This window comes from Brassica napus, chromosome C8 (assembly GCF_020379485.1).
Source record: "Brassica napus cultivar Da-Ae chromosome C8, Da-Ae, whole genome shotgun sequence".
Lineage (NCBI taxonomy): Eukaryota > Viridiplantae > Streptophyta > Magnoliopsida > Brassicales > Brassicaceae > Brassica > Brassica napus.
In genome coordinates, this window is record NC_063451.1 from 34,721,673 (window position 1) to 34,737,820 (window position 16,148).

Sequence of the window (16,148 nt, forward strand, 5' to 3'; positions counted from 1 at the left end):
TTAGATTTTGGGAAAAAGAGTTGAAAGAGATAGGAAGAGAAAATAGGAAAAAGTGTGGGATTTTAGTTTGTTAGTGAATTATAGTTTTTTTAGTGTTATTGGGTCTAATTTCCCTATAGTATAAGCGTTTTTTTTGCAAAGATAAAGTTGAAGGAGAATTTATTCTGACATGCTCTCATGTGGACATTTGTCATCTGTTGTTCACTTCTCCTCTTTTCATACTCCCTCCCTTCGTCGCGTTTTAACCTTTTTTTTGTGTATCAAAATAGTTGACGCTTTCCTAAAATCCATGCACAATATAATAACAAAGACTTTATTTACCCTTATATATTTTGATAAGTTTAACTGAATGATGTGGATAAGAGCACTCAAAGAATAACGACAAAGGATAAAAGAGACTTTAACATTTGTTGCCTTAATCCGTGTGAAAATTCTATAACGTCATGTATAAACGAACGGAGGGAATATTATTTTTGTTTGGAAATCTTTTTTGGTGTATACAGGTTTTCCTATCCGTACTAGTAGATAACACAAAAGTATATTATAGCAAATACCATCAGTAAAAACCCACATGAATTTCTTAGAAAAAGTAAAATATTAATTTGCTAATCAAATTTAATTACCTAATTAAATTTAATTTTTAAAAGAAAAAATCAACCAGCACAAAAGTAACGTTTGGACGATGAGGGTCACATGAGTTTTTGATGGTGTTTCATATAAGATGATTTCTATCTCATTTTTCTTTTTTATTGTCTTTTATTTTTGAGAAACTGGGGTATAACTTTCCGATAATTATGCTCTTAGAAGTAGCAACTCCATACCCAAAGTAAAAAAAAAAATTAAGATGAATTTTTGTATGTTATTATAATTTAATTATATAATTATCTTAATTAGAATAATTTAAAATGAAAAGATTTCAAATGAAAATCGATTGTGTTTTCTCTCATATTTTTATGAGATACATCTAGAAACTAGTGATCCGCATACCATATTGTCAGCAATAATGAAACTTTCCTCTTTTTTAGTAGCTCGAATTAGGCGTTTGGCCATCGCCAAACCGGCCTTGGAAGTGATGAAAACCATGGTGAACATGCTTCATGAGCATCAAAATCCAAAATAAGTAATTTTGTAGGAAAAATCTAACGTTTCCAACAAAACTGAAAACCGAAGCTAGAATACTGATCAGATTTCAAGATCGAGAAAACACAGCAAACGTTTCAGTCTTTAGGTGGGATTTGGACCAGTTTATGTATCTTAATTGGGACGTACAGCATAATTATTATGGGCATGAATTTGACATGTATATAATTATGCGCCTGAATTTGACATGGATACTAGTTTTTAAAAAGGGTATATCAACCTAATAACTACAACAACCAGTAACAAATGGAATGATAAGAGGTGTAGTGCACAACTTTTGTCATTTTTAAGCGAAACAAAACAAATGAAACCAGACAATCTTAATACCCATGAATCCCTTATATTTGAAATCAAATGAAGATATCCAAGTTGAAGTTGCATCACATCAGTTAACCAAACAATAAGAGAGATATTAAACTCATGAACAAACCTAGAATTCATGAGCAATGTTCAATACATTTTCTTTCAATAAATGTTTAAATTTTAGACTGTAGTCTTTTACTTCGTATCTTATTTTTAAAAATTTCCTTTCATTAATGTTCAAAATTTATATAAGAATACGAAAAAATTAACAGGGTCAATTTGTACCCATTGTAAACAAATTAACTGTTAATGTTAGCAAAACTTATTGAAGCATTACGTTCCAATGTAGCTAAAATTATTTATTTATTGAATCATGTCAAAATAACATGTTTTTTGCGCGTAGAAGAATGAACAATTATTTAGCAGGAAAAAAGATTCACTATGTTGGGCTCAATAAATGGGAATCACATCGAAAGTCGAGTATGAACAGAGAGGGTAGCTTCTTTATGTTGTATTTATGTTATGGATTTTGTTTTGTATATTGGATTTTATATTATTCTTACAACATCTCTTAAATGATTTAATATAAAAAAAATCCTTGATTTCACGGTTCTCTTAGCAGATCGAACTAAATCTTGGTTAACGTCCTAGGTTAAGTATACATTCATTACCTCTAATAACAATGACATTAAGTAATATAAATGCTTAAATGTTTGGTGGTGAAAGTTGTAAAGAAAATAATAATACTAGTGATTAGGTCAAAAGATAGTTATGTGGCACCATAAATAAGCTTGAAAAATAATTAGTTTGTATTAAGATATCAGAAATTTAAAATAAGATCATAAATAAGAATACATAAAGTAACGGTGATTACTTCTGTATGCAAACTAAGTTTGTGAATACTGAATGTGTTGCACTTAAAAGCTAGTGGTTGATTTCTTAGGTAACAAGAAGACTCAGTCGAATTTTATAGGTATGAGATTTTATGATTAATAATCACAAGAGGAAGCTAAAGGAAGTTGCGATGAAATTTCACATTGTTTTCTGTCCCTTTTTCCCATCTAATCATTTCAATTTTGAAGTGTACACCATTACGCAAGCATATATGTTGGGGTAAAAAAACGGTCACGACGAAGTTAACATCCAAATATTTCGTAAAATTCAGCATGAACATTTTTCACGAAAGTTAGATTCTTTACGAAGAGCCTCGCGGTAAAATCTTGTTCAAATCTCAAATGAACCAAATACCGATTGTCCAAGGGAACGGACACGTAATCGAACCGACCATGGACAAGCTCGAGTATGGCATTCGGACCACGGACAAGCCAAGTTCGGTCGCTACGTAGCGACCGAGCTCGAGCCAAGGCTCGGTCGCTACGTAGCGACCGAGCTAAAGCCAAAGCTCGGTTGCTATCGGTCGCTACGTAGCGACCGAGCACGAACGCGGCTCGGTCACTACGTAGCGACCGAGCTGGAGCCAAACTCGGTTGCTACGTAACGACCGAGCACGTACACGGCTTGGTCGTTACGTAGCGATCGGGCTCTCCCAAAATGTCGATACGACACGAATCCATGCATTCTCGTCTACTCTTTAAATGCTATCCCTCGTAGACCGTGGCTAAATCATCCTATGTTTCCTGTCACGCGAAGTCATCAGTCAAACTTTACGATAAAAACCGCGGGAAGTTTTCTTTTATCGAAGAAACCGTAATAAATGTTTCGAGCCAAAGACGATCCAAAGAGACCTAAGACGAAGCTCGAAGCCCACTTACGATTTTTTAACCAAAGCCCATAAGTCGTATGACGGTTTATGTTTGGTTCGTAAGGCAAGATAAATGTCAAGTTTCCGCTGATAAATGTGAAGTTTCCAAAGATAATCACGAAGATCAGGAAAAACAGAATATCTCCATTTTTAAGCTATGACGGCTTAAGGGCAGAAGGGGAAAAGGGGAAAAGCGTAAACCGACCTAGGAGCAAGTATATAAGAAGTCCTAGGCGAGAGGCACCAGGGACAACTTTTTAGACTCAGAATTCTCTGCACTTAGAAACTTTAGGCTTTATTCTCGACAAGTTCGGTTTCTATGACTGGCACTCAATTACTAGACGAAATCCCCCAGGCAGTTCGATCTCTTGTCCAGCTCTATCAATTGAACTACGTTCGGCTTGATCCTCGAAAGAGGTACGAAGGCAGCCTTTAACAAGGTTCAGTCCGTAATCAATCAAAAACCTTTTATGTATTTTTTTCGTCTTTTGTTATCGAGTTGCGACTCAACTAGGTTTGAGATTTTAGGCCGCTAGTGCTAGGTAACTCGCTGACAGCCTTTGCGGCCAAATCTTTTATGTTCTCTTGTAATGATCGCAACGCTCTTACGCGGATTCGAAATAAGATGTATTGTTTTCTCTAAACTCGTTTGTTATCTTTTCATGATTTCCGCATCTATTTGGTCACTTGTCGTTGGCTCTCGCAGAGATCCGGGACCTCTGGAAAATTAGGATTTTTCTATTTTCCTAATTTAAACGTAAATCGACAGTGCGAATTTCGGTTCACACAATATACACCTTCTGTAAATTTTCCTTGGAAGAGAAAACGTGGACCTCTTTTTGGTTACCTTGGAATTCTCGGAAGATGACATACATGCCTTATTATTTCTTTTACATCTTTTTTATCTTAAAATTTAAATGTGAAACGTTGTTTCTTTTCTGTTTTTGTCTACTTCTTTTACTACAGCCATCATATAAAGATGAGTTAATTGGCGTCCATGTACCCAGAAACATCATATATTTGCACTCTCCCTCTCATAAACAAAAAATAATTTCAGTTCCAATTTTGCTCCTACCAATTTAATCCAATAGCTTTATGTAGGTGTGTAAGGTGTGTAAGTTTTTTATCATAAAAATATTCTTTTTTAGCCCTCTCTCATTATCTCTTTTACCTATTTATCATCTTGTTCTATTATTCTTTCATTTCCTCTCATAAACACGATTCGCATCTGTATTCTATTTTTCTCAACTTTACTTTCTAATTATTATTTCAGTTTCTTCTATTCAAAATTCAAATCACTTTGTATTGTAATTATCTCCAACACAAACACCAATCGCTGTGGTAAAACACTATCTTTATTTTGGAACCAAGTCTCCTAAAATTCTACTTTAAAAGTGTTGTGTTGGGCAGCTATGGAGACTAGATCCTCTTTCAAACAAATAGAAATCCATGTGCAAAAAGGAAATGCCTCCAAACAAATTTATCCAGACATCAAAAAGTTGAGGTAAATAAAATGTTCAAAAATATTTATTATTAATTTTTATATAATTTATTAGTTGATAAATATTTTGATAATTGGTTTTTCAGTTTATATATTTGTTTCACATATGATTTTTAGCTGATAAGTTAGTTGATACATGGTTTTGACTTAATACATTTTTCTCGCGAAATGATTTGTTGTATGATAAAAGATTCGTTGCATGGTACATGTTATGTTAGAAAATACATAGTTTCATAACAAATAAATGATAAATGGTTCGTATAATCTTACAAAATACTTGTCGCTAATTTATATATGGGTTGTGTATCTTATAAATGGTTTGATAAGTGAGATAATATTTTAATTGAGAAATAGTTTATTATCTGATAAATAATATGTTACTTGGTACATGTTTTGTTAGCTGATACATAGTTTGGTATCAAAAGTTGATAAACTATTGTATGATGTTAGCAAAAACTTGTTGTTAATTGATGTGTTGTTTGTATAGCTCATTAATGATTTTATAAATTGTTTGTCGGCTTGTAAATAATTTGAAACTTGATTTGGTAGCTGGAAAATAGACTGATAATAATTTTTTATCTGGTAAATGATTCGTTATCTGTGTAGTAATTGATTTTTTTATTTATTATCTTTGTATTTAAAAGATTGTCCTAGTTCATCGTCTAGTCTATGTTGATATTTCTCGTGCTAAAGAAATCCAGGCTCTCATTCGGTTCATAAACTTGTCAGAAAATAATTGTAAGTAGCGGATACATGTTTTGTTAGATGATATATTGTTTGTCAGCTAATACATATTTTGATAACATTTATGTTTGATGTTATTTACTTAGTTACACGATAATATTTATGTTCAAATTTTACATTTTTTCGTTTTACATATTCTGTTGGAGGAAAGAAAAGGAAAATAAGAAAAATGAGAATGTAAATAAAAAAATCGTGAGAAGAAATATGAAATGAGTAAGAGAATATGAGTGCAAAAGGAAAGAGAGTGTGAAAATATATGAGCAAAAATAGTGTAAGAAAAAATGTGTAAAAATGTGTAAGAAGAATGATAGTGTAAGAATGTGTAAGAGGAAAGAGAGTGTAAGAATGTGGAAAAGAAAAGAGAGTGTAAGGAATGACATTTTTGGAAATCTAATGTAAAAAGGTAGAACAATGTACACATATGTCAAATCATGTGCAAATTACCAATTTAGATGTCAATTAGGTATATTCAACCAATTCTCTCTATAAAGATAACGAGATTTCGTCACCCCCAGCTAAAATTTTAAACGTTTTCCTGATTAAAATATTTTGATTTTGATATGATACTTTGATTCACAATTTGGTTTTTTACTGATATAATTTAACTAGTCAAAAAACTTGTATTAATATGAAATACTAGCTATCAAATTTGAACGTTAAAGTAATCTGAATCTTGTTTAGAGAAGTGTTTTTTTGTTGTTTGGTGTTACACTTTCCATCCGAAGAGATATGTGAACTTAATGTCCATACTTTGGTGCTTTTGTTATTTGTTTTGTCATTTGATAGAGTAATTTTAAGTTGTAAAGTATTACAAAGCTAGACAACTGAAAACTTAGCTGAACGTAATATTACCAGAGTTATAGTGGTTAAATTAACCAAAAATAATATAGGGCTTATTTGCCAAATAACCAAGAAATTAGGAAATTAGATTTTGGGAGAAAGAGTAGAGAGACAGAGATATGAAGAGAAAATAAGAGAAAATGTGAGACTTTAGTTATTTAGTGAATTATAGTTTTTTAGCGTTACTGGGCTTAATTTTCCTATAGTATAAGCGAATTTTTCGCAAAGATAAAGGTGAAGGATAATTTATTCTGACATGTTACTGGGCTTAATTTTCCTATAGTATAAGCGAATTTTTCGCAAAGATAAAGGTGAAGGATAATTTATTCTGACATGTTCTGGTGGACATTTGTTATGTGTTGTTCACTTCTCCTCTTTTCATATTATTTTTGTTTGGAATTTTTTTTTTGGGGTATACGGTTTTTCCTATTCATACTACTAGTGAAAAAAAGTATATTAGAGCAAATACCATCGGTAAAAACCCACATGAATTTCTTAAAAAGTTAAAATATTAATTTGGTAATCAAATTTTATTACCTAATTAAATTTAAATTTTAAAAGAACAAAATCAACCGGCACAAAAGTAACGTTTGGACAATGAGGTTCACATGAGTTTTTAATGGTGTTTTATATAAGACTAGAGATTTTACCGAGCTACGCGCGGTTTGTTTGTCTATAAACATTAAACTTTAGATTTTTTAAAAAAAATTAAGTTTGTTTGTTTTTTTAATATTATATCATTTATTTGTTTCGATATATTTATTTGTTTAAAATATCATTAATTTGTGTTAACATATTAAATGTCTCTATTAATCCTTTCGTAACCATGTTTAAATCTTTCTTAAAATTTAAAATATTATACATTTAATAAGATAAAAAAAATCTATCATCTTATATATATTATATATTTTCTTATATATCGTCTGATTTTTGAAGTATAGGTAAATAACCTTTATTTCATATAAATATATAATTTTATAAATGTGTAATAATTTTGAATACTTCTGTAAATTTCGATAACCAATAAAATGATTCAGCAATTTTTTAAGTTTTGAAGCCATAATTATTTTCAATATTAAACTTTTTGGTATTTATTATTTTGTAAATAATTATTTGTTAAAATACCCAATTAGAGTTTTGAATAATGTTTATGAAGTTCTTGAAAATGATTTTTTTAATAATGCTGAACCGAGTATAAATTTGCATATGTTATTTACGTCATTTATCAAAAAAAAAAAAATCGTACATAATTAATTGAAAATATTTGTCTGACATTTATATATTTAAGGATTGTTCCTTTGTTGTTCAATATATTTGTTTGAAAGAAACTGCTTGTTTATCCCATATAAACAATAGCATAGTTGTTAATTTATCATAAATCAAATGTAACTATATCATTAATGTGAGAAATTATAAAATGTTTTATGATAAAGTTAAAAAAAAAAGGTAAACTTGAACCAAAAAAACTAACCGAGCGATGAATGTTTCGCTTGTGTTTCTGAGCAGCAGTTTCCTCAGTTTTCTCCTGGCTTGTAGAAGGGCTCTGAAGCTCAAACACAGAAACATCAGAGGGCGGGAGAGCGATTCATTTGGTGATGACGACATTTCGTTATGTGAAGAAGAAGTAGCATACGCAGTTTGGGTGTCGCTCAAGCTTCTCTCGATCCATCTTGTTGGCATGCTCCTCCCGCTAAACTCATCCTGCAGCAACCTCTCATTCTTGATGTCGCGCATTTCAGCTGCTTTGATGAAGAATCCTTTGTCGTACCAACTTGGCGGTGTGTCAGCAGCATCTTTCTCAAACCAAGATGGGGAAGAACTCGATAACACGCTTGCTCTGCAGCTCCGGCTTCTAGTCAGTTTCATGCCTCGGACCGGTTGTGATTCTCTCTCCGTAAGCCAAGAGAATGGCTTTTCAGGAGAGGGAGTGATAAATACTACTACTAAGGCGGCTTGTACCAAACTCATCAGGAGATGATTTGAAATCAGCATGGTGGAGGGGTTTTGATGAGTTTGCTTTCTTGTTTTGGTTCAGTAGAGGCACTACTCACTTCCTTTACTCTTTCTTCTTCTTCCTCCTCTTCCTTCTCTTCCTTTTCAGCTTCAGTTGGTGGTTGTATGTTCTTTGGCTCTGTCACACACACTGGTTCTTCTTCAATGGATAGTTGTAGGTTCTTTGGCTCTGTCAAAGATACTGGTTCTTCTTCTGCATTAACAACGCCAAATCTATATGAACTGCTCTGCGGAATATTTTTCCTCTGGATGTCTAGTGACATCTGACATCATCTCTGTTTCTATGCATCAAACTTCCCTACAGTCATCCTCAGAATTTCCATCAGTCTCTTTACCCACCCGTTCCTCCTCAGCACAACCTTCGTCTGGAGAAGGAAAAATAACTAAGGAAAAAGAACTTCCTCTGGAACATCAGATTGAGCTTCAGTTTCTTCTGTGTGAACTTGGGATTGGTCTTTAGTTTCTGCCCCATGTGGAACCTCAGGGAAAGGAGTTACAAAGGCATGCTGATGAAAATTCATGCAAATGTAATTAATGCATCACACACGTGTAGATGTATTAGTCATGGGTATTGATTGTGTAGAAGATAATATAACAAACGTGAGAATAGAAACAAATCTCAGTTGTTTTGGAAACAGTTTTAAAAATGAATTCAGGAAACTGAGAAACAAAGTAGAATTTTAAAAAAAATTGTAAAAAGTTATCGATGTGCATCTGTATTTAAACACACTATCAGCCCCAAAGTTTCATTAATGATAATATCTCCAGAATTCATAATTTACCATGTACAAAGCAAAAATAAATTTATATTTTTCCTAAGATGAACGAACATAAAAAAAAGATTGTAGAGGACATAAGGAAGCAGAGCTTGTTGCTAATAAGGTCCATATATTTAACACTTTTTAATCTGGGAGTTTCTTTGTCCACTGGGGTTTTATGCTTAGGTTAAAACTATAATGAACTCTGTAGAATATTGACAACTCCTTCGGGGTTTGAGCCTAAACAAAGATCAGTAAAACAACATAGAGACACATCTAGGTGATATTCACCGTTTGGTTGACGAAATAAAAGAAGCAACCAATAAAGAATATTAAGAAACAAAACTCAGTCAAGGGTGACTAAGGCAAGACATAAGCACATTAGTTACCAGACATCAATTTTTATTTGATTGATTCTACTCACTCCATTAGGAATTGCCCGTGGCACATGAGTTCGTTTTAGGTATGAGGGGGCTGTGTGATCCTGAAATAGCACGCATTCACCACCACCGCCGACATGGCTTATGTTGTATCAAACAGCTCTACGACTGGTTATGACTTCTAGAACCAATACACCAAAGGCAAACATATCGATCTTCTCATCAACAATATTGGTGGTCCACTTGGTTTTGTCTTCTACTCTTCCTGCCATTAATTCAAATATATTCAAACAAATAAACCTATGGATCAAATTTTCATCAAACGAAATTAGATGGAAAAATGTAAAGATGGGGTTTTACCTTATCCTTTGAAGTTTTTCTTTCTTTATTATTCTACACTTGAATATCATTTCTAACCATGTTTCCTAGCGGGTCAATGTCCAGGAGATTCTCTGTTACTTCACCACCCTTTTTTTCGTTTTCCCTACCGCCTTCCTCAACACGCTGTCCTCCTGATGGAGCCCTTCTCCCATAGCTTTTCAGTAACGGTACAGCATCCCAAAGCTATTAAGGATTAAAAACCTTATATCCATCCACCCCTCAAGTTCGACGAACATTTAGACATACTGTTGTCTTATATGAGCAAGCCTCAGTACAAAAAGGTATTTCTTTGCTTTTTCTTGGCAGCAGATTCCATGACTGACTCGATGACTCTGGGCCAAAAATATCAATCTCCAATAAATCATATATATAGATAATTTGCACAAAGCTGTAGACAACACAATACTATGAAAAAATCAAAATCATAGGCTCTAACAATCCATAGAATATCAGACGATTGACTGAAAGATTGTCAAATATAAGATTAGAGTATGGATCAAGAAACCAAGGTGATTTGTGGGCTGGAATCTCAAAAAACATACCTGAAAGTTTGTTGCTTAAGTTGAGAATAGGTCACAGTAGTCCGTCTAAGAAACTAAAATTTCAAAGAAACGAAGAAAATATCATGGTACAATTTGGCTTGCCTTGATTCTTCATCATCATCCTTGCCTTTATCATCTTAAACCTGTTCCCCTGGAACTCTTAAACTCTCTAAGACAAAAGATTTTTCTCGATGACATCAAAGCTTCAGACGCTCTGCCTCCACTCGATCGAATCAATGGTTCTGATTCATTTATTTGTTCATCTATCAAATCAGAAGCGTAGAATCAGACCAAATTCCGAATCAGTAAACATATCAAACATAACTGAGGGAAAAAAACCACAAAGATACTAAAAAAGGTGCAAAAGAAATTAAACATATCAAACATAACTTTGTCGTCTTGCTTCTTATACTTCGAATCGCCGGAGGCAGCTGTATCGAGAGAGACTCCAGTTTGATCGGCTCGGAGGAGGATACCACGTCTTATTGATCGATCCGTTCGAGAAGGAGAAAAGGCAAGAGATGAGTCGTGGAAGAGATCTCCGTGGAACCGAAGAGATGAAATGAGATAGAGCTAGGGCCACACATATTCTGGGTTTGGTTACGTACGATGCTGGACTTTTCTTTTGCACGGATTTAGAAGCCCAAGATCAGGCCAAGTCTGTGTGACGTGGACAAAAGAAAGCACCCTATTGGCTGATTTTATCTGTCGACGTGGAGGGTCTCTCTGATCAGCTTATTCCCCTTTTAGTATTGTATTTATGCTTTCTCTCTCATATTTCTTTTTTATTGTCTTTTATTTGTGAGAAACTGAGGTATAACCCTCCAATAATTATGCTCTTAAAAGTAGCAACTTCATACCCAAAATAAAAAAATTTAAAAAGAAATTTTGTATGTTATTATAATTTAATTCTATAATTAAACTTAATTAGAATAACTTAAAGTGAAAAAATTTCAAATGAAAATCGAATGTGTTTTCTCTCATATTTTTATGAGATACATCTCGAAACTAGTGATCGGCATACTCTTACAAATATTTATTAAAAAAAATTGTACACACAAATATTATAATATTATTCTTTTTTATTAATATATTAAAAGCTCTAAAATAGTCAAATTTTGATTTGGGGTTCAGTCATTAAAAAAAAATATCATTTATTTTCTTAGCATTTGATATGATTGATTGAATTTGAATTATGAAGGTAACTTGTACATAACTCATGAACTTTTAAAGGAAAACAAATGCATGCCTTTGGCATCCTTATCCATTCAAATAAGTACTAGTCGTCAAAACAATTGTATAACTCAATGCACAAATTGGAGTCATCGTCGCCAGATTTCATGCCCTGGTATATACTGATATATACACTGCCACCAAAGCAACCGCATGCACTTTTATGCTGCGTCCTTATTTTCTTATGGCCAAGAGCCTTTTCAGTGGATTAGGTTACTTAGACAGGTCTTTCTTTTGAGCAAAAAAAATACAGGTCTTTCTATCCATTGAATGTTCCCAAAAATACTCTGTTACGTGTTTGTATTTGGCTTTTAAAAAGTAGATATTGCTTTTGGCGACGTACGTTTAAGGATACTTGTTAAGGGATATATATTGCAATTACTACGAGATTCAAACTTAAAGTCCATTGGTGATAATTTAATTAGTATGTATCCATTATATATTACTCATGTTCCAATTGAACTCCCAAAATGGAAGCTTATATTCTTACACTCTCCCTCGAGAATCAAGATCTAGGATTCAGTTCGGTCAGACCGCCATACCATTCGAGTCAGGTTGGTTTAAGATCGATTGGGCTTCTTTTGATAGGCCTTATCATTTCAGTTCAATTGGGTACAGTGTGTTCGGGTTCTGATGCTATGTTAAATTAGACTTTAGAGATTAATACTTCTGCGTTATATGTTTTAAGCTTTGATAATGCTTATCATCGGTGGTGTTGACAATGACGGAGACTATGGTGCCGAAGACGATGACGTGAAGCAACATAAGCTTAAGTTAGTGTTCACGTGATCTCTAACTAAACTTAGTGTTTCGTTTTATTAATTAAAAGCTTTAGTGGGTTTTCCTTTGGTACGTGCAACAGTTTTTCTACGTGCTTTGTTTTTGTTTAGATTCTTTTTTATATAGTTTGGTTTTGGTGAATACAAGAGTTATAGAGAGATTTAATGGTGTTTACGGGTTTGTGGCTTTCACGTGGGTTAATTTTCTCTGAGATTTATTGTATAATCTAGAATATCTCAAAGTATTTGTTTTTCCATCGTTTGGAATTTGTTGATTATAGTTTAATCATTATGGGGGAGTGCTGGTTGCACGCTCAAATTTATAGATCGAGTTGTTTAGTTCGAGTTATGGACTGACTGAAATAAGGACGATTGTCTGTGGAGCTGCAATTGCGCCCTCGAGATGTATTCTCATTTTTTCAATACCTAAGAAGAGCTGAAGTTTGTATCCATCATTGTATAAATCGGATTTTATACCCGGAAGAGCCTATGGATTTGTTTTCCTCGGCATAGTGTCTACGACATGTGTGGTCTACTTTGTGACTGCAGATTGTGTGATGTACATCTCACGTTTATCATGCGGAGGAGTATTAGATATATATTACACCGTGAAATATGTATCTTACGAACCACGATCATAAAGCCCGTAAAACCCATGAAAATTTTGAAGAATAAACGGAAACACTTGAAGAGCAAACCAATATCATTCTGGCATATTAACATTATTACTATATTTCTATATTTGTTAGATTTGAATTATGAAATCCCCTTTATATTAATAGAATAACATTAAAAAAATTATAACATTTAGTTTGTACTAATTAAAAAATTGTTTAAATTTAGGTGTCAATTAATTAGCATAACAATTAGTATGACGTGGCAATTTCATATTCAATTGAAAAACAATGTTGGTCCAATATATAGATGGTAATTTCGCTAGGAATATATTAAATTTTTACTTAAGCTAAAGCACATTACGCCATCTTCGTGAGTTGTCCGGCGTGAGATAAAAGAATCTTCTCTAAATATTGGCGCCACTTGCTATGGTATAGAAGAAAAAAAGTAATTAATGTTATTGAGTATTTATTTGATATGGAAAACAAATACACGTATTGCCAAAAATAGCTTAATGATTGTTTTATGAATTCAATCATAATATACCAATGAATTCAATTATAATATACCATATATTTATACTCTGTTTACATAAAGAAAATAAAATGTATGCTAGCCCAATATATAGGGATTATGTAATCGTCCAACTATATAAGTCAAAATTAGATTTTGATCCGCGCTTTCAAAGCGCGGGTTTATTTTTATTTTTTTTTCAATTGACAAATATTTAGTAAATGTCACATTTTCATATATTTGTGTTTTATTTTATAAAAGACTTAAAAATTTTATCTTTATTTATCGTATTTCATTTTAAATGACTATTTATGTTAAAAAAAATTAAACTTTATTTTTTTAATGAATTAAGTTGGTATAACTCTGATAAATTAATTTTATTATGGGGTTAATATTTTAATTAAAAAAATATATACTTTTAATAAAGATTTATACTTTTCAATAAAAAAATTAAATTATTTTTATGAATGCTTAAATTATATTAAGAAAAGAAAAAAATAATAATTAAGAATAGTTGAAAAAAAATTATTTGAACTTGGACTCAATGGTCCAAAGGAAAAAAAAAAGGTGAGAATTGAATCTGATTTTTTAATAGGCCCAAATGGCCCAAGAGAGATTTGATTTGGGCTGGATCCAAAAATAATGACCCAATATAGATTTGTTATTAATATTACTTAATTGCCCTTAATGAAACATGCAATGTTAGTGAAGGAAACATGCCCCTAAGGTAATTATGACAATAGGATCCTGCTTTAATAGTATAGACTAGATTTTGATCCGCGCTTTCAAAGCGCGGGTTTATTTTTGTTTTTTTTTTCAATTGACAAATATTTAGTAAATGTCACATTTTCATATATTTGTGTTTTATTTTATAAAAGACTTAAAAAATTTATCTTTATTTATCGTATTTCATTTTAAATGACTATTTATGTTAAAAAAATTAAACTTTATTTTTTTAATGAATTAAGTTGGTATAACTCTGATAAATTAATTTTATTATGGGGTTAATATTTTAATTAAAAAATTATATACTTTTAATAAAGATTTATACTTTTCAATAAAAAATTAAATTATTTTTATGAATGCTTAAATTATATTAAGAAAAGAAAAAAATTATAATTAAGAATAGTTGAAAAAAAAATATTTGAACTTGGACTCAATGGTCCAAAGGAAAAAAAAAGGTGAGAATTGAATCTGATTTTTTAATAGGCCCAAATGGCCCAAGAGAGATTTGATTTGGGCTGGATCCAAAAATAATGACCCAATATAGATTTATTATTAATATTACTTAATTGCCATTAATGAAACATGCAATGTTAGTGAAGGAAACATGCCCCTAAGGTAATTATGACAATAGGATCCTGCTTTAATAGTATAGATTAATTGTGACTTACTTAAAATAGAGAAAGGTACATTCATACGAGACATGAATAATTTTGGAAACATCTTATCTTAGGGGACTGTTTAGTATGAGCCTATGGTTTAGTCCATGTAATACGTGTCTAGTAATAATAAATTTTTAAAAACACATTATAATCTTTTCTAAAATAAAAAAAGGTTTCTGGTAAAGTATATAAAATCTCAAAAGTATATAATTTGCAGAACGTTCTTTCGAAGATTTTACAAGCATAATCTATACTATTATCTAAAAATTGAATTTGTTTATTTGTCATATTATCCATGATTTTAGGATGAGTCATTAGTTTTGATTAAACTAATTAAATTAAAATATAATTCATTAGTTATCTGATTACAAATTAATATTACAAAATGTATCTTAAGAAATAATGGAAAACATGTTTGAAAAAAGAGATAATTTCATGTATTTGTTTAGTGTTTATCTACATCTTTCTTTCTTATTCACTAATTTTTATAATTATAAGTATATACATATAATAATTAAATTTATGATTATACTAAAATATTAAAAATTGGTTTACAAAAAATAACAAAATATTTATTTATATTTGTTTATAAACATTGTTTCTAAATTATTAAATTCATATTGATTTATATTTGTTTATAAATGTAATATGTCATGAAATATTTTTTTCTAAATTATTAAATTTATTTTAGTATTAAATACTAAAAAGATGTATATAAGCAATAACAACAAATTTGATTTATATGTGTTTATTATTTGTGCTTTTTAAATATTTTTTATGGGAATGGAGTAATCTTTTTAAAATATTTTTAAAATTTCTGCCTCCATAAGAGAATATTTTCAAAATATTAATTTAAAATTAAATTTATTTACTTTTATGTTTTTCAAGAATTTCAGAGAATAACAAATTTGTTTAAATTACAATTTCCTTAAAATATTATTATGTAAAGAATTATGTGATTCTATTTTATAAACACTGTATTTTCCAAAATTATCGGTTACTTATAATTATTAAAGTTTGAGAGTTAAAAGACCATTTTGAAAATAAGAAATTATGATTTTATAATAAAAATACTATTTAATTTTTGTACTTAGAAGAAAATAGCAGTTTCTATCTTAAATGAAAAATAGAAATTCACTATAGCATATAGTTTCCTTTACAATAACATTTAGAAATGAATATAATAATAGATAGCAAATGTTCATGTCTTAGACATTATATCTTAATGTTTTGTTTGTCAACGTAATTGGTATGTTTGA

General features: G+C 31.0%; 1 long non-coding RNA gene across 1 annotated transcript; it reads right to left on the bottom strand.

Moving 5' to 3' along the window:
- Positions 1 to 7,204: 7,204 nt before the first annotated feature.
- LOC106400309 lies at positions 7,205 to 13,772 on the bottom strand. Its single transcript, XR_001280286.3, has 3 exons — positions 10,365 to 13,772; positions 9,802 to 10,154; positions 7,205 to 9,706 (listed from the first exon to the last, which is right to left on the bottom strand). It is a non-coding gene; the product is annotated as an uncharacterized LOC106400309 (long non-coding RNA).
- Between the last annotated feature and the right edge of the window lie 2,376 nt (positions 13,773 to 16,148).